At 35.2% G+C, this 23573-nt stretch overlaps 1 protein-coding gene across 9 annotated transcripts in view; it reads left to right on the plus strand.

Moving 5' to 3' along the window:
- Positions 1-23573, plus strand: part of Grm5 (glutamate metabotropic receptor 5) — a 574875-nt gene that overhangs the window by 208867 nt on the left and 342435 nt on the right. The gene's annotated exons all lie outside the window — the stretch shown is intronic.

Genomic DNA, 23573 nt, shown 5'->3' on the forward strand with positions numbered 1-23573 from the left:
CTTATAAATAGTGAATGCACTAGATTTTTTTCCTTCCAATGACATAAAAGTGAAGGAAAAGAGTTTTAACTGCAAAATTTAAATCTGTTCTGTATCTTCGTCATCTCTGAGAGAGTGAGAAAAAATAATAATGATTAATGAATGTCTGGATTGAAACTGGCATTTTTATTGATAGGATTTCTCTCACACAATCCCAGGTAGAAATTTTGAGTCTTGAAGAGAAAAGTCTTAAATCAAGAGGAAGGACAATGAATTACTTGAGAAGTTACTTTAAAAGAAAAAGTCCATCTCCAATAGATAGACAGGGCCTCAAAAGGAGGGTTTGTGATACCAACACACAGTCAAATTTTCTGACCCACATTTCTTCCTGTTTAAAAGAACAGCAAGGACAAAAATGGAGAAGAGACTAGGGGAAAGGCAGTCCAGTGACCGGCCCAACTAGGGATCCATCTCATAGGGAGACACTACAGCCTGACACTACCACTGATGCATGGTGTGCTTACACATGAGAGCCTAGTATGGCTGACCTCTGAGAGGTCCAACCAGTAGCAGACTAAGATAGAAGCAAATACTTACACTCAACTTATTCCACTGAATTCTGGGAACTATATGGTAGAATTAGGGGAAGGGTTGAAGATGCTGAAGAGGAGGGTGACCCCATAGAAAGATTAGCAGTATCAGCCAACCTGGACCCCTAGGAGTCAGACACTGACTATACAACCAGGCAACATACATGAGCTGGTCTAAGGCCCCTGACACATATACAGCAGAGGACTTCTCTGTCTGGCCTTAGTAGAAGAAGACAGCCTAATCCTCGACTGACTTTAGGCTCGAAGGAGGTGGGAGGCCTGGGGTGGAGAAGATTCCTTTTAGAGGCAGGGGAGAGGAAGAATGGGATCAGGAACTGTGGAAGGGGGAACAGGAGAGGGGTAATGGCTGGACTTTAAATAAATTAATAATAATAATAACTACAAGAGCAAATGCCTTGAAAAATGCAGTAGATACCATTAGAGCTTTTACCAATCCAAATTTACAGAGCTGTGAAAAGAGGCTAAATATCAGAAGCAGGTAATTAGCAATCTGTTAAGAATAATAATGTCGGGGTTGGGGATTTAGCTCAGTGGTAGAGCGCTTGCCTAGGAAGCGCAAGGCCCTGGGTTGCGCAAGGCCCTGGGTTCGATCCCCAGCTCCGGAAAAAAAAAAGAATAATAATGTCAATATAGGGTCTCAAAAGATAGTCCAATGGGTAATCCGTCTATGAGGGAAGTAGGAGGACACTGACTCAGATCCACGCGCTCAGATAAATAAATGTTGGGTGAGGGTGACAGCTCACCTCTCTTCCAATTTCTCTGTAGTTAGAGACAGGCTATCTCTGGAGCAATATAGGAAGCTAGACTAGATGATTCAGTAAACTTTGAGTATAAGTGACAGACCTTATCTCAATATAAAAGTGAGAGCTATTGAAGAATATATTTAACATAAACCTCTGGCATTCACACACAAACACACAGACACACATAAAAACACATGTGTACCCCCCCAAATATATACACAGACAAAAGGACAACACAAAAAGTCATACATATCTTGTAATTTACTTTGTATACTCCCTAAACTGACTCACTAAAATAAATTAATATTTAATGTGGATTTTTATTGTAAGGCTTAGGCATTTTCATCCATCCATTCCTTTATCCATTAATCATTCTAGTCCATGAAAAACTAATACTGAGTAAATTAACTTATATTTTGGTCATCCAAAATTGCTACAATATTCTCTGATGCAGAATGGGTTTAAAGCAGATACATAATGGTACTGCAGCTCACAAGTAATCCAGAATGTTCCCTTTTTATACAAACACCAAGGACATAGAAATACTAGGAGAATAAAAATGAATATATATATTTGAACATCTGCCATATACCAGCTGTTGCTCAAACTGGTTTTCTATAGATGGTTGCTTTTTGCTTTCTCGATTAAACATTAGAAGCTGTTACCTTGCTTCATAGATGAAGAAATCATCAGTTTGTTATTGTTTGGAATTCCTCCCTATATTTTGAGGCCCCAGATCTCAGTTCAAGAGAATTTAGTTTTGCTTGAAAATAAGATCTTTAAAGATTCATAAGTTTGAAATTAAGTTACTAATATATATCATAATTCAATGACTGATATCACTAAGGGTAGAAATTTGGAAAATGCAAGGAACATTCGACAACCCATTTCATAAATACATAAAAACATTTCAAGGATAAGCAATTTGCAGAGCATAGGGTTAAGTTATTTACTACAGCTAATAATGTAATATGAACATTTTGAAATGTGGAAATATAATCGAGTAAAGGCCAATATAGAGCTAGAAAATTATAGAGACATATACACAAGACAATGTTGGTGATATTGAAGGCTTAGTTTCCAAACACTGCACTAAGCCATGTTTCACACTGAAGCTAGTCACACAGTTTTTTTTTCTTTTGTTTCCATGCTCGTACAAAATTGGTGGTTACTCTGAACTGTCACACAAGAAGTGTACAATAACATCTATATGAAAACAAACTAAAACTAGAAAATGTTTTGCAGCTAAGCAATGACAGTCATCACATTGGACTTCAGTGCATCACAGTCCTTTAACAAGAAGAGACTTGATGCTGAATGCCACTCCCTCACCAGGGTCATGGTTGCTGATTATTGAGGAGGCTACAGAATGTCATAAATCAAACCCAAATAGTTTGCCACACAGGTCGACTCTCTCATAAAAGATTTCTCTGTAGCTTAATACACTGTTTGTTGGCAATTTTACCTTAAATATTTTCTTAAAAATTGGAGTCAATATTCTCAAGTCTGCTGCTGTTTTTTTTAATTGTGTAATCTTATACATTGTTTGTTATAATTTTAACGATGTCCCTATCGTCTTCACTTGGAGTAGGTTTCATCTCAAGCAATTGTTTCTTTGCTTTTCAGAAACATGTGAGTCCTTATATTTTTTAAAGTTCTCTGAAGTTTCAACAATTTAATCACATCGTTGGTCTCTACTTCCAGGTCTCTTACATTTCACACACTTTTCTCACTGATGTGTTGAACCTCTCAAAGTCATCGATGAGGTTACAATACACTTCTTCTGTACTCCTGTTAATGTGGATACTTTGACCACCATCAGTGTGTCACAAATGTTCTCAATAAAATTCTAAAAAGGAATCATTTCCATTTTTGTTTATTTAGTCTGGATTCTTCACCAGGATTGTACTTTTAAAAGAATTTCTTAAACAGAAACACTTGAAGACCAATTACACATAACCCAATAGCTGCAGAATAAGTAGTGCATTATAAGCATGCAAACATTAACTACTTGAATCTCATCAGATCTTTGAACAGTCAATAGTTTTGCTAAAGAGACATTGTACTTTGAACAGAATTTTATTTTTTTTGAGCACTTGGTCTCAACAGTGGTTTAAAATATTTATCATACCACTTTGTAAACAGATGTGCATTTTTGCTGTTCCATTGTCAGACATCATAATAACAGATTTACTTTAATTGCAAATTGGTTCTCAATTTTTTTAGGTGGAAAGGTGGGCACTGGTTTCATTTAATATCCCCAGTTGTATTAGGCTTCCATATACAATACAGCTAGCCTGGGCTTTGTAGATGTGAATCTAGACACATTGGTTTCTCCTCTCTAGGTAGTTAGTCTTAGACGACATCTTGGAATGTAGGACTGTTAATGAAGATAAAAAAATCAATCCTGTAGCATAGCCATTTCCATTAATCATGCTTTCTTAGACAGGCAGATAGCTTGTTTCAACTTCTTTGTCAGCACTCACTTCTTCATCTTGTGCTTTCATTTTATGGAAATGAAATCTTCAAGAATTAGCTTTAAGCCATATGAATCATTCTACGACATGTTTAAACTTTTGTTCTGTAACTCCTGAGCCTCTTTAAAGATTTCATAGACTTGAAGACTAAGGGACTCATTGTGGATTAAGTACAAGTCTAAAGGAGTGTCTGGGAAATTTGATCTTCCATCTAAATCACTAAAATTTCTTCTATATCAGCTATAAGGTTGTTTTGTTTTCTTACCACTGGTAATGGAATAGAGTGGTAATATTAATTCCATTAAGAGATAGAAGTCTTCTCTTTATTTTTTTTTTTGTATTTTTTTCCTTTTATTCACTGTTCCAAGAGATCTTTGTCTCAATTTCAGTGTGCTTACCTCAATATGGTAACCACTTTCAGTTTTGGATTTAAAATGAAATACATTTATCTCTCTCACTTGACTGCTTTGAGGACAGGTATAGTTATTAACTGAACTAATTTCACTGCTGTTTTATCTCAGTGGAAAAAAACTCAAAGGAGGAAGATGAGAAAATTGTTGATCAGTGGACAATTAGAACACAAATATTTAGTAAACTGAGTTCATAAGTTTTGTAAATTGTATCAGTCCCAGTAAAGAACAATGATCATTATTCACCTTCACACAGAATTATGAAGAAAATGTTTGGTATGTTGTGAGAATAACAAACTTGTAATATAGACATTAAATGAGCACAGACTGTTTGAAAAAATAGTACTTAAATTCCCAGTGAGTACCAGTTTTTCATCAACATTTCTTTTGTAAATAATGAAATTTTGTAAAGCCCAAGAAAATAAAACATTACAAAATGAAGTATGCTTGCAATAAGCATCATGCCATCTGGTTGATAGGGAGTTGAATGACAACTGTAGTTTTTAAATCCTTAGAAATCTACTAAATCCTTCTATTAGCAAGTACAAAATATAGAATCTTCCTGTGATTGTGAAATCCAATGACCTAATACAAGACAGAATTCATTCTATTTATAAATGTATATTTGTGTGTGTTTGTGTGTGTGTGTGTGTTATGACCAGTTTCCAAGAATTCCAAATAGCCTCAAGTAAAGTTTCTTATTAATAAGTCCTATAATGTTTGTTTAACTCCAAAGTGGGATTTGATTTGTATTTAAAACATCATTAAAATAATTTCCTTATAGTCTTCACAGTACAATAAGTATGGCTTTTTACTCTTTGCTATTTCACATATTCTGAAAGGGCTTAGGGGCTCGCATTTGAATGAGCAAAACAAATTTTAATATTTTTGTCACAACTTTTAATTGATTGTTTTATTTATTTACATTTCATATGTTGTCCCCTTTCCCCATCTCCCCTCTCAATACCCCTATGCCATACCTCCTTGACTTTGTCTTTAAGGGGGTACTCCCCTACCCCATTACCAATTCCTGTCTCACCCCTCTAGCAACCCCCTTCTCTGGGGCAAAAATTCTCCTCAGTGCCAAGCACCTCCCCTCCCTTTGATGCCAGATAAGGCAGTCCTCTGCCTACATGTCTAGCAAGAACCTTGGACCGACCGATGTATACTCTTTGGTTGGTGGATTAGTCCCTGGGAGCTCTTAGGAATCTGGGTCATTGATATTGTTGTGCTTCCTCTGGTGTCGCAGTTCCCTCCAGCTCCTTCAGTCCTTCCCTAACTCTTCCATTTGGATCCCTCAGCTCAGTCCAATGGTAGGCTATGAGGATTTGCATGTGGCTTAGACAGGTGCCGGCAAAGCCTCTCAGAAGACAGTCATACAAGACTTCTTGGCATCAGCAGTAGTGTCAGAATTTGGTGTCTGCAGATGTGATGGATCCCAAGGTGGAGTGGTCTTTGGATGGCCTTTTCTTCAGCCTCTGCTCCTTGTCCTTGTGTTTCTTTTAGACAGGAACAATTCTAGGTTAAACATTTTAAGATGGGAGAGTGGCTCCTTCCATTAACTGGGGACCATGCCTGTCTATTAGAGGTGGCCTCCTCAGGTTCTATTTCCCCTTTGTTGGATGTTTCAGCTATTGTCATCCCCATTGGGTCCTAGGAGTCATTTTGTATCCCTAGCATCTGGGACTTTCTAGTGGTTCCCCTGTTCTCTGCCTGCCAGCGCTAAATAGTTCTATTTATTCTTCTGGCACTCTAGACTTCTCTCCTGTCTCTTCCCACATCTGAACCTGCTTTTTCCCTCCCCATGCCCTCTCCCACCTATTCCCTCTACATCCCATGATTATTTTGTCCCCCCTTATAGGTGGGATTGAAGCATCCACACTTTAGCTTTCATTCTTGTTAAGCTTCATATGATCTGTGAGTTTTATCATGGGTATTCTGAGCTTTGAGGCCAATATCCACTTATCAGTGAGCAAATACTATATATGTCCTTTTGGATCTGAATTACCTCACTCAGAATGATATTTTCTAATTCTATCTATTTGCCTTCAAAATTTATGAAGTCTTCGTTTTTAACAGCTGAATAGTATTCCATTGTGTAAATGTAACAAATTTTCTGTATCCATTCTTCCATTGAGGGATATCTGGGTTGTTTCCAGCTGCTAGCTATTATCAATATGGCTGTTATGAACATAGTGGAACAAATGTCCTTGTTATATATTGATTTGTCTTTGGGGTATATGACCAGTAGTGATATCATTGGGTTTTCAGATAGAACCATTTCAATTTTTGAGAAACTGCCAGATTTCCAAAGAGTTGGACCACGAGTGTCTGCTGTAACCTAAGTGTGTTTTTTTTTTTTTTTTGGTTCTTTTTTTTTCGGAGCTGGGGACCGAACCCAGGGCCTTGCGCTTCCTAGGTAAGCGCTCTACCACTGAGCTAAATCCCCAGCCCCCCTAAGTGTTTTATCTTAGCCATTCTGATTAATGTATAGTGGAATGTCAGGGTCATTTGGATTTGCATTTCCTTGATGACTAAGGATTTTGAACATTTATTTAAATGCTTCTCAGCCATTTGAGATTCTTCCATTGAAAATTCTCTGTTTAGCTTCGTATCCAATTTTTAATTTGGTTATTTGATATTTTTGGAGGTTAGCTTCTTGAGTTCCTTATATATTTTGGATATTAGTCCTCTATCAGATGTAGGGTTATGAAGATGTTTTTCCCAATCTGTAGGTTGCTGACTTGTCCTGTTGATGGTATATTTTTCCCTTACAGAAGCTTTGCAGTTTCATGAGATTCCATTTATCATTTGTTGATCTTAGAGCCTGAGCCACTAGAGTTTTGTTTAGGAAATTTCCCCCTGTGGTGATGAGTTTGAGGTTCTTTCCCAGTTTTTCTTATATTACATTCATTGTATTTGGTTTTATCTTGAATTCCTTGATCCACTTGGACTTGACCTTTGTCCAAGGTGATACATATGGATCTATTTTTATTTTTCTACCTACAGAGTGCCAATTAGAAAAACACCATTTATTGACTACAAAGCAATAATGATAAAAACCACATGGTATTGGTACAAATGGTCAAGTCAACCAATGGAATAGAATTGAATACCCAAAAATAAACCCACATTATGGACACTTGATCTTCGACAAAGAAGCCAAAAATAAACAGTGAAATAAACAAAGCATTGCCAACAAATTGACTATTTATGCAAGAATTAGAACAGTTTGAAAGATTTCACTTCCACTTTTTACATTCTCATCTCTATTTCTATGCAGACCAAGTTCTAGGCATCTAGGGTATTTGTTCTAGGCATCTAGGGTAATTCAAGCATTTGGGCTAATAGCCACTTATCAATGAGTGCATACCATGTATGTCTTTCTGTGATTGGGTTAGCTCACTCAGGATGATATTTTCCAGTTCCAACCATTTGCCTACGAATTTCATAAAGTCGTTGTTTTTGATAGCTGAGTAATATTCCATTGTGTAGATGTACCACATTTTCTGTATCCATTCCTCTGTTGAAGGGCATCTGGGTTCTTTCCAGCTTCTGGCTATTATAAATAAGGCTGCAATGAACATAGTGGAGCATGTGTCTTTTTTATATGTTGGGGCATCTTTTGGGTATATGCCCAAGAGAGGTATAGCTGGATCCTCAGGCAGTTCAATGTCCAATTTTCTGAGGATCCTCCAGACTGATTTCCAGAATGGTTGTACCAGTCTGCAATCCCACCAACAATGGAGGAGTGTTCCTCTTTCTCCACATCCTCGCCAGCATCTGTTGTCCCCTGAGTTTTTGATCTTAGCCATTCTCACTGGTGTGAGGTGAAATCTCAGGGTTGTTTTGATTTGATCATGTCTTGATTTGATACGTGAGAAGTGTTCCCCCTATAAAGTTACAAAATAAACTTTTTGGTTAATATTTATATTTTTATAATTTATATTTATTTACACTATCAATTTTAAGTTACTTTTTAATAATGATAAGATTTGCATTGAGTTGTATTTCTTTTTTACATAGTTAATTTTTATTTTTTTAAATATATTTTTAATTAAAATAGAAGCATCACTTTCTACCGTCTCTTTCCTCTCTCTAGACCCTGTCATGTATCCTCTCGGCAACACCTCCCATGTCCCAAACTCTCAAATTGATAGCCTCTCTTTCTATGATTAGTGTGTGTGTGTGTGTGTGTGTGTGTGTGTGTGTTTGTGTGTGTTTGTGTGTGTTTGTGTGTGTGTCAAGTCTTGACAAATCTTTCCATTGATTTATGGCTGAGTACTTTCACAAATACTTTCTGAATGTGCCTAACTTTATAACAAGAAGTGGTTTCATACACTATGAGTTCTGTGTGTTCTTTCCCTCTCTCAGACAGACTAGTTGATTCTGTGAGGCCCAAGTTCATTACAAGACTCTGCCTTAAACAACAACATGAATAGTAATAGGAAAAGACAACCAACATCGGCACCAGGCATTCACACATACAAGCATAAACAAGTGTGTGTGTACACACATACATATATATACACACAAAAACTAAAAATAATTCAAAGTATATAGAGTATAAAATGCAAAGAAAACTGGAAATTATATAGATGTTGGAAAAAGCTTAAAGTGAGAAAAAAAAAACCATTTAATGTAGTGGGAGATATACCCAGTGATTTGAAAAGGTCAAGTTATCTTTAGTTGGTAGATAGCTTGTAGCTTTGCTTGCAGAGAAATAATCCTCTACAACTAGAGAAGCTCATCAGGAAACACCGATGAAAGATGAGTTACAAATGTGACATCTCAGCATCCTTTCTCCTGATAGCCATCTGTCATTTATTTTTACAAGATCCATGCAAGGATAAGAGAGGGTTTGTATTTTTACTGTTATTTGGGTTGGGGCTGGTACTATCTGGTTTTCAAGTCCCTGTCAAATGACTTAATGAAAATTATGAATTTAATTTTTTGTAAATATGGTTAGAAACCACAATTTTTTAACAAAAACTCTGGTTTTGTCACTAGATAAAAATTACACTATCACAGTAACTTCTAACATTATTGATATCTTGAAATATTTCTCATTTACTATTACCTATATTTTTGTCTGTTATATTCATTACTAGCTCTAAATATATGAGCCTTATTATAAAAACATATATTTTAAAAGCTACATTGCTAAATATAGCTATATATAGATAGATATAGATATAGATATATTCTAATGTATTTTAATTTATGCAAATTAAAGAAAATTATTGCAAAAGATATCTAAGTTTTAAATATATTTAAAAGTTAATAAGAAATATAACAAATAATTTTTATTAAGCCTAGAATATGTTCCTTCATTCTCATTTCTTATTTTAACATTCTAGAAACATATTTGTGTCCTTCATTAGGCTTTTAGATATTTGTGTAAAAAACTATTTTTAATGGAAGAATTAAAGCACTGTAATGGCATTCTTCTCCCATAAAGATATACCTGATTTGATTAAAATATTTTACATTATCTATTTTACTTTATTATTATTACTAGTATTACAATTAAAATCTTAAGTTATTTTGATGTGTCCAAAGGATCTTTCATTTAAATTATAGAAGTCTAAAAAGATGAATAAAATATCATGTCGCCTTATTTTATGATGTAACCTACCCATTTGAAGATCCAAACCAATAAATTGTAATATTAGACCTTCTAAATTGCATATCTCAGAATGAGAATTCTTATGTGACCAATTTTACCTCCTTATAATATATACATTGTGTTAGCACACTTGTTCTATATTTTGACAAACTTACTTTTCTTAAAAAGTTTATTTCTGATCATTCTTAAATTCATGTAGAATATTCTAGAACACAGTTCTTACTATTCTCATAAAGACTTCTGGGGTGCTGAGTGATGTTCATTGCTCTCTTCTGCCAGTCTTATTTTTGTGGTAAGTGAATATATAGTCTTTCTTAATAGCACATTGATAATTAGATATATATGTCTCCAAGGGACATAATGGAAAGAATGCTTAAAATGTTCAGTACTATAGCTTTTTATCCCTAATATTTATAGGCCTCAGACCTGGATTGAATTACCAATACCTTTTGAACTTTATATTCTTGATTTATCTGATTTAGACCAACTCCTATTTCCTTTGACATCTATGTTACTTGCTGTAACATTCTATTGTGTAAATGTCACTTTTATTTCCTCAGATGAAGTGATGAGATGAGAACTCTACACAAGCTGTGTGAATACATTGCTTGGGTTGAGCCCAGAGCATTTCCTTTTCTGTTCTAACTCTCCCTAGACCTATGGCTGGACACAATCTAATCTTTCAAGCTGGCTGATCAATCCAGCTTCTTTTGGCTTCAGAATGAATTACTCTGCTTAGCTTCAGCCTACCATTGGTAAAATATACTAATCTCGCTTTTTTCTCATTCTCTGGCTCATTCTGTCAAATCTTTGATTTGTCATTTTGTCTGTTCCTCAATTAAGTGTCACTTTCAAACATGGCTGCTTCATTCTACTAACCTAACTTTCAGTGTTAGGGATTAAAGGTGTCTACTAAGGGTATGTCTATATTTCACCCAGATCATGCTGTAATACAAAGTGTGTTTGCATTCTGACAAGATCATATCTTTGGGTATGCCAGAGCAGCCTTGTTGCTGGATTAAAACTAATTCCCTCCTAATTTTGATCCAGCCTGTGTTTTCGTAAGTCTATTATGCTGACTCTGTTGAAATGCCTCCACTGAGGACACTCATCACCATGACTGGTGGCCTTCCTTCAGTCCCATTCATCCTTCTTTTAACAACGGTATTTACTTCTATAAGGCACCTCTCTGTCTGGACCTTTCACTCACCAGATTCATGTCAAAGACCATATCTGGATCTCTTACTCATTGTAACCACCTTGTCCCATTTAGTAGGAAGCACAGGCTACTATTTTTCTATTCCTATGTACTAGAACTTGGCTCATTATTTAATCTCCTTACTTCAATGTGCTCATCTGAGAAATGGGAAAAATACTTGATGTCCATATCAGTGGATTGGTTTTAGTATTTATTGAGGTGGTATCTAATAACTAAAAAAGGATGTTGACATTCAGTGTGTAATATTGCAGCCACACAAACCTGATGAACAGAGTTGGATCCCTGGAACCCATGTAAAAAGCGAGAAGTGTGATACATATCTATAGTACCAGAAGTGGCAGAAATAAGAAAGTTCCTGAAACAAGAACCAATTCTTAAAGGATATCATCTGACATTCATATGAGTGCCAAAGCACATGTGTATAGGCAAGCACATGTGTGCACAAATACAAATATTTTAGAAAAAATTATGGCTTCCAATGATTTCAAATATCAATATAGCCATTAAATTATTACTATTTTACATTAATTATTATTATCAAACTCTGTAAGATTTAATCAATTGTTTCTCTGAATGACACTTTGGCCTAGGTTCCAAGTGTAGTTTCTACTCAGTTTCATGGATTTATTTTTTATCTCTCTGAGATCCATACTACCTCTGCTGCTCAGACCGTTTAGAGCTTTGGTATTTGATTAACATTTGAATCTAAAACACCATTATGCAGATTCCCAGTGTTAAGCCATGTGTCCATGATGATACACACATCTTTCCTGCCAAACACCAGCTCCACTTCCCAACCATACCATCTGTTAGTTGGTCTGTCAAACTGGAAACTATGGAGACAGCTTTAACTTGTCCTCTCTACTCTATTTATGTGATCTATGTCCTATTTAAACATCATTTTCACTGAAAATGCACATCAGACAAAGAATTTTTTGTATAACAGTTCTAGTATCATGAGTGGATGAGGGAGGGAAAGCAGGAAGGAGAGGGAGAGATAGAAAGACAAAGAGACAGATGAAGAGATGGAGAGACAGAGAGGGAGACAGAAAGAATCTTGTTATCTCAGAATTAAATTTCCTTAGTAGTTTCTTCCAGTATCTTGCTTACAGCATTTTTGTCTCTTGTCACTTTGAGACCTGTAGTAAGAATTGAACTGAAGCCCCCACTGTCACTAGCAAACAATGGACCACTGAACCATATCCCAGGCCCACTAGAATCTTTGTTTTTGTTGTAATTTTATTTGTTTTGATATAGGGTTTCACTGTACAGCCCTGACTGGCTTGAAACTCTAGATGAAGCTGGCTTTGCTTACAGAGATCTGCCTGCTTTGAGTGTCTGAGTGCTGGTAATAAATATATGAAACAACTTGTCCAGCCAAAAATAATTTTACATAAAGTAATTTTCATTCTGTAACATTCATGCTATAGAAGTAAAATGACATTATTATGCACTTGTACAGTAGCTTGCAACTCTCCCCGTCTTTGAAATGTTTTTGTGGTTTAATTGTTTTGGGTACTGTTCCCTCACATGACCCTAAAATTCTATGACTGATAACAGCTATGATATTGATCCACACCTGTTTCCCTCTGCCCAATATAAGGTTCAGTAGTTCCATAATCTACTGAAAATGTCTTTTTGCCTTTGTTTTTAATTGAGGTTCTAATATGTCTTCGAAATTATCTTTTCTTCTATATTGTCTCTTCTATAGAGGAAAAATATAGTATAGAAACAAAGTCAAACAAAGTATGGAGATTATTGTAATTAACCATGGTGGTCTAAGATATAGTTGTGGCAACTAACAATATGATTACTGGCCTGATAATTAATGTCAGAGCCTTCACCACTATCTCTCAACTCCTTTTGTTTTCAAGGAAAATGTTATTTTTTCTTTTAATCATGAGTCAGGAATGACAGTTGATAATCATCTAGGCTCAAAGTTTTAATGAGAATAAATTACAGAAACAAAAAATATGATATCTTTCTTTGAAGTTGAATGGATTAATGAGTAATTCAGGTAAATAGACATTGAAGCCAGGAGCGGATGAAGTCCAATTATAAAGAAAATGGATATAGTACAAACTGATTTTATACATATATATGTATATATATATATTAGTTTATAAGTGTTAATACATTACAAAGTATTACTTAAATGGACATAGAGGTAGGGCCCTATAGAAAGGAGAAACAACTGTGTAGACAAGTGGAACAAACTGAGGGACTTCTGAGAAAATAGGCAATTCCCTGCTTAGAGCACTAAGAACGAACTACTAAACTCAATTAAGGCCAAATGTGGCTATTTCCTTGTTTTCTCAAAGCTTACCACCCCCAACATAGTCTCCAATTCTTCAGAATTTCCGAAAACTGGCATGTCCCCCACACTTTGAAGTCAGGACTAACTAACAATTCCATTGGAAGGATTCCTCTCATTGAGAAGTGCTCCCAGGACACTTGGGCAGACTTAATGATATTTGAGTAAAAGAGAGAAAATAAGCCACTGTGACAACCTCAACATGCTTCAGAGACTCACTTGCTATTCCTGTGTGTTAGGTAATCTCATGGGGCTTAATGCATTCCAGTATCCCAGAGGTGTGATTAAAGGAATGGAGAGTGGGAAACAGCAGACATTAGTTCTACAGAGTGATAAAACCAACATTATGGTAGTATCCAGGGATTTCATCAACAGCAAAATGAGGACAAGGGAATTGGGCCATGAGTGATTTTATTAAAACACTGGGTAAATCCAATCAAGATGCTTTAACTATTAAGCTGCCTGATGATAGAGGTTCTATGTTTGCTTTGTGGAATGCTAGCAACATGAAAGCAATAAGGGCGTGGATTTTAAAAATCCCCAAAATAGCAATACTTCATAGCTACAAGAAGGAATAACTGGAAAACACATCATAACTAAAGAACATTTAGTTTTAAACTTAAAAGAATGGCTACCATTGAATTAGCATTTGTTAGGTTTTAGCTAAGACCTTGAGTATGAGGGCAATAAAACAGGCAGTTTCTATTAGGAGGAGTGGGTCACACACATAACCACCAATGTCTAGATTATAGTAGAAAAATATACAAATGTTTGTAACTAAAACAAAAACTATTTTTATGTCTTTAAAAAATCTACCTGATACTATTTTTAGCATTCCCTATTCAAATTTTTATTTAATCCTCATGAATAATATTGCAGCATTTTATGATAAGGAAGAAAATGCAACTTGCCTAAACACCAAAATTATTTGGTGATAGATCCAGAGTTTGAATAGAGATTTGATTAGTTTACATGATAGTCAAACCTATTCTAACTTGGAAGCCAATCTTCAAAGTTTTACTTTACAACATTAAAGTGTAAAGAAGAAATTAGAGCCGATACAGAAGCTAACTTTTGTTGAGTAGTTTTTATATGCCAGACATTAGGCAGGGGTAGTCCTTCTATGTCTTACTCAATTTAAGGAGCTGACAGAAGCATTTAAATCACTTCTTAAGGGTCAATCACTAGAGAATTGTCAGTGCAGGAATCAAATTTAATTTATGTAGCACAAATCTATTCTTTTTATGATGCTCCTTCTGATATTATAAGTCTACTAATTTCATTTTGCATAAGGATTTGTGTCACAAAAACATTGACTTAGGGACAAAAACTTATGTTAGTGATCCTGCTCTACCATAACACAAAACGAGCCTGAATGGTTTAAACAATGGAAACTTATTTCTGTACCTTCTAGAATTCCAAAACCAGGGGTTAAAGTTACATAATTCTTTTAATTCTACTGACATTTTTATCTTAATATTTTCTATATACTATGATTAATTTTACCAACTGCTTTTAATTTAGTTAGTGTAATAGAGCCAGTTTGTCTTTAAAGCTTTGGAACTAGGATTTATGGAATAATCCATGTTAGGAATGTGGTTGAATGAATCAGCTACCTTCCACCCACTTTTTCTCATTTTCATATTTGGTGAGCATTTTAGTGACATTTATGAGTAATGAAACCAGGAGCCAAGACACTAATTGTTGAAAGTGAGACTCCTTCCAGAGTGGTAAAATCATAATCCTTCTGGTCCCAGCCTGAAGACATTGCCCTCGCCTTAGGATAGATGCCTTGTAGGGGATGGAGCTCAGTGGTAAAGTATTTGTCTAGCATGTAGAAGACCTTAGGTTTGATTCAGCCTTAAAATAAAATATAGGAACAGTATACTAAGTAATTTATGTTATAATGAAGGAAAAATGCTGATTTGCAAGTTCTGATTTGCCTTTTTGATACATATGTAAAAAAGTTGAATATATGAAGTAATCATAGCTTTGAGATCTTTTAACCAATTGAAATGTGTACATTGACAATATCATGAATCTAAGAGTTATTATAAAAGCAAAATATAGCACAATAACAATACTTTATATAAAGTCCAAGAAACATTAGTGAAACAGTTGAAAAGTGGTTATGTAAATTTCAAGGTTGTACAAATTCAGTGAAGGTAGTTTGTTCCCATTTAACGTAACTAGGTGTTTTTCAAGTAAAGTCAGTATAGAGTATAACATTTTTAATGAGCACATTTAGAAAATAAACTTAAGTTAGCAACTATTTCCAAGGTTCTATGTACATTCTCAGAATTAGAAACTAAAAGTTGGAGTTAGACTGTAAAACACACAGAAAAGTGTAGCTAAGGAAAGGTTCCAGAAGGAAAATCTAAAATCTTATTCTCTAAAGATTTTTTGAGTAGATGTCGTTAACACAGTCACACACAGACACACACACACACACACACACACACACACACACACACACACACACACACACACCTCATTTCCCCAAATTTGTTAGTCAACAAGAGGTTATAGGATAAGAAATTTCATCCTTTACCCTGTAAATGGTACTTATGGGTAAGCCATACTCTCCATAATGCTTTAGCCAGGCTCCACCATTTTGAATCATAGTTACTACTAAACAGCTACTGACTGATGAAATTTTGATGTTTGTATATTATCTGTTTACTTCAGTACAGTTACATTTCAAAGCTCTTGTAGATAGAGGTGTAACTGAAATAATTCCAAATAGCAAATACTCTTAGCCAGTCAAATGAATAATTAGAGTATGACATGAAAAATGTCTTACATCTTTGGGGTGAGTGAAACAGACTGGTTTATAAATAGAGAATTAAAGAATTGTATCCGTACCAGCTGCATCTGAGTCGTGCAGTGAGAATAAGTATATAGAAGAATATCTCAGAGGAAGATACCTCAGTACAATCTGCGATGTCTGAAAGTATGCTGTGCATAGTTAATTGTCCTGCAAACATATTAATTCATGCCTTGCTTTTCTGTGTATCTGTAGAGATTCTCCATGGTAAAACATGCCACTCAGGAAAAACTAGAGCTGTGTTTCTGGACCATGGTCAGCCACATTTTAGTCAGAGTAATATATTCCTTAGTTTAAGAAATAGCCAAGTTAATAAAGATGAAAAAAAGAGAAAAAAAGATAAATTGAAAAAAAATCATGCACATTTGTTGATCTACCTATTACCATTTTGGCTGAAATGTGTTATACATAATACAGTGGTAGGAAGTGGGACTAATAAGAAGACTAGTCATTTGATCTTTGGAAAGTTCAGATATGACCTAGTCATCTAAGGAGATTAGATTCTGCCCTGAAACATTATGATGACACATTATAATTTTATATTCAATCATTTGATAGAAATATATTGCTAGCCATGTGAATAACTTAAGACAAAAAATTGGTAAAGTTAGTTTTAAGAGCGTAGCTCATTTAACCATTGTTATAATTTTTAGCTTTTGACATGTCATCAACATTATAAAATAGCTATGTGATAACTAATGTTTTTGCTCATATTGTCTTTGAAATCTATTGTTTTAAAATGTTAGAATAATGTGGTTTGTGTCAAATTCTTCATGGCCATCTCTGCTTCGTAGACAGGTCAGGTCTGAACTATAGGTGGGAAACCTCAAAGCCACAGCTCTAACACAGAATGGCTACTCATTCCTAAATAAAATGCAATCTCATGGCAAGTACACATCTATGGGGCCTATTTCAAATGTTTTTCTCATTCCCAAAACCAATTGCTCCAATGTTGTGGGAGAAACATTGAGTCTAGAGGAAATCTAGAAATGACGATCCTACACAAGGAAGCTCGGGTCCTGAGGAGGTGGCAGGCCAGGGAACTGCTGTCAAAGAATAGACTTCTTTTCAGCAAAGGTCATCAAGCTAGAGAAGCTTTGGCTGTGCTGGGAAGGATTGTCCACCTTCAGCTGACATAGAGCAATCTGCACTGTCATTAGATCCAGTTAGAATCAAGGACTAGAGGTAGCTAATGAGCTACAAAGAAGCAAAGTGAATACCTCCCAGGTCCACTAGACCCAGTGACACACAGTCCCACATGGAGGTTTTTCCCTTCTAGTCAAATAGTGACTCTTAATGAGACAGGCACTGCAGGCTTCAGTACAAACCTGACAGCGTACAAAGAAAGCCAAAGGAAGTTGAATTCCATAGGGCAGAAATGAGAATCTAGGTCAGAGTGTCTGTCTCAACATTTTATTTTCCTCTGGGAAGTGCAGCCTGAGAAAAACATAAGAAAAAGTCTCCAACTTATTTTTTTAAGAAAAAAATGGTAATTATTTTTTACATTGCAAATCTAAACGTAAACTACATTAACAAGTCAATTAGAACATAAACACCGCAGAAGTCCTAATGTCAAAATCCGCATGTCCCTTCATGCTTAGCAATGATGTCATTAAGAAGCTGAAGTAGCTCTCTTTCCAAAATTCCCCTCTTATTTCTTATTATGTAGAATATTGTCTATATGAATCTCTAATTCAGCATTGAATACTTTATAAGAAATACTTATAATTAAATGTTGACTTTTTAAAAATTTATTCTTATGTCATGCAACACATCCTGAGAGCAGCAGCTCCTTCTTCCCCCCTCCCCCACTTCCCCTTTCTTTTGGATACACGGATCCTCCTTCCCTTCACAAAAGAGCAGACTTCCCAGTGATAGCAACCAAATAGATGCAATAAGACTAGGCACAAACTCTCTCATGTCAGGGCTGGATGAGGCAACTCAATAGGTACCACAAATTGATAAAAACTTCAGAGACACCCCATTCCCATTGTAAGTGATTTAACAACATCTCCAACCATAGCATGCATACAGAGGGACTGGTGCAGGCCATGTAGGCTCCATTGTTGCTACTTCAGTTTCTGTGAGCCCCTCTGAACTCTGCTTAATTGACTGTGAGGACTATGTTCTCTTGGAGTCCTTCACCCCTCCGGCTCCTGCAACAGTAATGTGTCAAAGTATAGGGTGTGATGCAAAGACAGTCCTGAGTTAATAGGTGTCATTGTTAGACCACTACATTCCTTTTCTACATTCCATAGTTTTTTTAAAATGAATTTTTTAAAAAAAATCATATTTCTAAATTTGGTTCTTTTCCACTGCGTCTATGCCAGACGTGTCTCCCAATTACATGAACTATAGTTTCTTGGATTGGGAGAAAATATCACAGCTGCACATTCAGGAACTAAAGTTAAGATTAAAAATATAGTATTAAAACTTGTTGACTTTGACATGTATCACAAGGTGAATAAGCTTGCAATGCTTCCTGTGCCAGATTTCCTCTTGGTGGTATATGAGTATATATGAGTATATATGAGTATATATGGTCATATGTAATAAGTTCATAAGAATAGAGGTCTTTGCCTAATTCCTCTGCCACCTGCCAAATGGTTTTTTGCAGATTCATTCGTACTGAAATGAAGTCACATATTAGACTCCTGTTTTACATGATAGATTTCTTTCCTAATGACTGGAGTCCATGTTGAAAACACAACTATTTCCTAAGCTTTTTCTTCCTTCTATATCTTACTTAAAATCTACGTCAAGTAACAAAATTTAACTCAAGAACTTTGTAGACATTTCTCTAATGTCCTCATTTATTCCAAATTTGGACAGAATAGTGTTAATAACAACGGTTGGACATAGTTACACTTTAAATTTCTCATTTATTTGAATACATATACTTTTGTTTATTTTATGATTATACATTAATTTATTTATATATCTGAGAAAGACAGTGAAAACACCTGCACATCCACATGCTACAGTGTGCATATATTGTTAGAGGACAACTTGCAGGAGTCTGTTTTCTCCTACTGCAATGTGTATCCTGGGTATTAAGCACAGACTTCTGGTCTTAGTGATGAGCACCTTTACCCACTAAGTTGTTCAGCCAGTTCCATATCCGCTTTTTAGATTACCAGGCAACACTGTATTTTTAAAAATAAATCTAATCTATTATTTTACAAAATATTACATCAAATATATATTTAAACTGTATTAAAGTGGCTGCAAGATTAAGATAAATCAAAGTACAGAATAGAACTATTTCATCTATCCATCTGTCCCTTTCATTTAAGACAGTTTACTTGTGTCTCTGACAAATCATTTTTATTCTCTTTTTATAAGTTTAGTTAGTTGAGCCCAAGCTAATTACCAGATATTCTAAATGTATGAAATAAACACACACACACACAAACACACACACACACACACACACACACACACACACACATACACGTATATACACACAAAAATATAAGTATGTTGACTTGTTTCAGTTGAAAAAGCTAAGGGGATTATGGGTTTCAAACTGAAGCTAAAATTGTTTTTTCAGTATGAATATCTTTCCTCTAACCACGTTGTTCTATATAACATGTTACATATTCATGAAGACAGTTTTAGAACATTATTTGATACCACGTTAAAGATCATGAATTTTTCAAATTTGTTTTCTTGTTTAGATAGGAACAATTGGCTTTTACTATTTTTACCTTAAACATCAAGCCCAATTTAAGATATTTCTGTGATGGACTCTATGTTAAATCAGAAAATTGCAAAGCAAAATAGCTGAGAATCATATTTTTCTAAAAATATAAAACAATAGGAAATAGGAAATAGTATAAAACCAGTTTAGGCCTCTTGGCACATTATCCAGAAATCCTCCTTTAAACTTTGTTAATTACAAAATAACTGCATTGTCTACTTGTTCCTATCTTGTTGCTTCTAATTCTAGAGATAAATAAATCCTTGAAGTTTTCTCATTGGTGTTTGGGTTGGGAGTCAAACGAGCAAGTTATGATAGGTTATTTCTCTGCTTCCAGTGAAACGAGCTAATTCAAACCAGATTAGATTAACAACAGGTTTACTGGGAAGCTGCTGTCGGGTGGGCAAGTTCACTGGCCCCAAGGACTGAGGCCAGGAAAGTTGCCATGGGGTAGAGTGGAGGGGGTACAGGAGGGAGAGAGGAAGAGCACAAGCTCACAGAAAGAGAAGAGGTGAAGACAAAGAGAAAGAGGACCTTCTGAGTGAAGGGCAGCCCAGCCTAGGAACTAGAATATTTAATGTTTGGAGGCAGAGTATGCTAGGTAGGGCTGCTGGGAGAACCTGAAGACCAGGTCTACTTAGTCCCTTGTCCCATGTCTAAAATGAAGCATGTTCTATTATGTGCTTTATATAGATAGAACTATATAGAATTGCATCCTGAAAAAATCCAAGGATCTCCTCAGAATATAGTACCAGTGTGATGGTAGTGCATGTAGGTGGCAGAAATCTGACGAATGTTCCAGCTAAGAATTATCCACTTACCTGCCTGCTGAGTTTTATGTCTGTATAGACCCAGGGCTCTGCAATTGGTTATCTCATAGTGCGCACTCAGTTGACGCTTGCTGTTCCTGATGGCATATTCTCTCTTACAACTACCTGATTACAACTAGTTATGCTTTGATATTCTAAAATTCAACTGTTTTGTCATAATACCACTGCATTCTTTGAATCAAACTATCAGGTGTATCTGACTGGACATTCGTGGGTCTAAGGAATCAGTTGTGGAACAATGAAGTGAGAGGATTCTTTACTTCTGGGCCTTCATGGAGCTTTACCTTGATTCCCTACTCATATTTGTACATCTTGGAGTTAAGAGTACTGACTATGTTGTCTATGGTATACTGATAATCATAACTACCTCGAAAATATAAGAGATTTCAATGGAATAACTTATAAAAAGCCCTGGTATGATTCCTCTCACAGATGACTGTCAATCTTAATCTTTATTTTTCATTGACTTTAAAAGATGCCAAAATATCATGGGGACAAGCCCAGAAAGTCTCAAGCTTAATCAAAGAACTACAGGAAACAGAAAAACTGGGAGTCAAAGAGGTGACCTTCCCTAGGGAAAAGCTTACCAATTGGTGGTCCAGTAATAATCAGTCTGCACTGAAAGTACTCATACAAAAAACATTATATGAACTCAACATATTATATTTTAAAATATATAAATATATATAAATACATATATAAATGTAATAACAATTGCAAAAAAGGTCATAAATTTGAAGAAGGGGAGTTATGGGACATTTTGGATAGAAAAATGGGAAAAATATTTGAGTATAAAAATATATTCTCGAAGATAAAAATGTAAAAAAGATAATTATATTATCTTCTTCAAAGAGAATAGTCTTTGCAATTATTCACATCTTTAACTGTTCTTTGATTATATAAGATGAAAATTAAATGTTTTCTCATATATATACACACATATATATACACATTTCCTCACACAAGACTCAATACTGGTTGAGAATATAGCAAGTATTTGCACTTTAGAATATCAAGAAATAATTCCATAGCTATTAACATATGATATAAAACACATATTTTATATAAAATAATACTTTATATATTTCTATGGTATCTATATATCATGCAGTATATATGATATATGTGTTTATATATTTTATATATAGATGTATATGTATACTATGAATAATCTTCATGTATGTTATTTGACTAAGAAAGAAAATTGCCTTATATAGGTTGTGTTAGCACAACATAGTATCTAACACATATATATGTATATATATATATATACATGTATATACATACATACATATATATGCATTCTATTATATGTTTAATACTTTGAGTAGGTAAAAAGTCCAAATAGGGTAGATACAATGTTTTGTTTTATTACTAAAATATGGGGAAAGATAAAGGAAATCATCTACATACAGAAAGGGAATGTGTAAAAAGAAAGAAATAAGATACTGTGTAAGAACCAAACTTGCTCTGTCTGTAAGCAGTGGAAACCAATCTATCCTGGCAGCCATTATACAGCTACCAGAAGTAGCTACCTAAGAAGAAATCCTGATGTTCTGATCACCTTCTTCTAGGCCCAATTAAATTTTCTACCAAGTCATCATGGCAAGGGGTCATATAAAAGATATCCTAGGTCTGTGTGATCTGGTTGTAATAACACACCATTGATCCCTCTGGCTGGAATACAGACATGCCCTTAGTATACACTTTTAATCGCAAACAAGGAAAGTTTGTAGGAAGAAGCACCCATGTTTGAAATTGAGGTCTAATTAAGAGGTAGACATAGTAATGAATCAGAGAAATACTTAACAGAATGAATAAATACAGGATATGGCCAACTCTTAGGAGAACAGCAGAAGAAATAGATACTTAAGAGAACAGCACAGGAAAGACAGTACTTAAGGGAGAAATACAGAGAGAGAGAGAGAGAGAGAGAGAGAGAGAGAGAGGCAGAGACACGCAGAGACACAGAGATAGACACACAGACAGACAGACAGAGATTGAGAGAGTGAGAGTGCAATTTTTACCAGTACAGTTTTCCAGAGGTAAGTTGCAGGTGAAGACAAAATGACCCAGAAACTAGAAGGAGCCAGAAGATTGGAAAAGATTGTCAGAGTTAGTTTGAGGCCATGCAGAACAATTCAGTGAAAAGCCAAGAGATGCTAGTTTGAGTCAGTCATCTTGGAGAAGAGTTTGAGCCAGAAGATCTGAGCTAAGCCAGCTATCCAGAGTTCAGAAAGAAACAGAATGGGTGAACTTATCAAGCAGTAAGCCATTGAGATGACAAATGCTTCTGACGAATAAAAGACACTTTTACTAACATGAGCAGTACAGACCAAACTCCCACAATAGGATCTTTGGAGGATAAACCATATACAATCCACAGCAGTAAGAAGAAATTATCGTTCAATGAGATTCAAGGGGGAAGAGAGATAGCACGGAAAAAAAAAACGTAGATAAGTACTTACTAATACATTATGTGAAGGTAAGTGGTTTCAAACACATTATGTGAAGTTATGAGTAAATACTGAACAGAAGACAAGTTGGTATGCTGAAGAGATTTTTCTCACTTGTACTGACAATAAATATCTTAAGTGTTTTGCAATTGATGAACACTTGGTTTCTATACACAATGGAACATCCAGCCATAGAGAAGAATGAAATCTGCTATGGTTACAACATGAATGAGGATGAAAAACATTGTACTATGTAAATAAGTTAAGCCCTGACTTGTAAATACTATATCACCTTACTTTTAACTGGGAAAAGGAATAACAATCGAAATGTAAATAAGAAATACCCAAGTTAATAAAGATGAAAAAAAGAAAAGA

This window comes from Rattus norvegicus, chromosome 1 (genome assembly GCF_036323735.1).
Source record: "Rattus norvegicus strain BN/NHsdMcwi chromosome 1, GRCr8, whole genome shotgun sequence".
NCBI classification, from domain to species: Eukaryota; Metazoa; Chordata; class Mammalia; order Rodentia; family Muridae; genus Rattus; species Rattus norvegicus.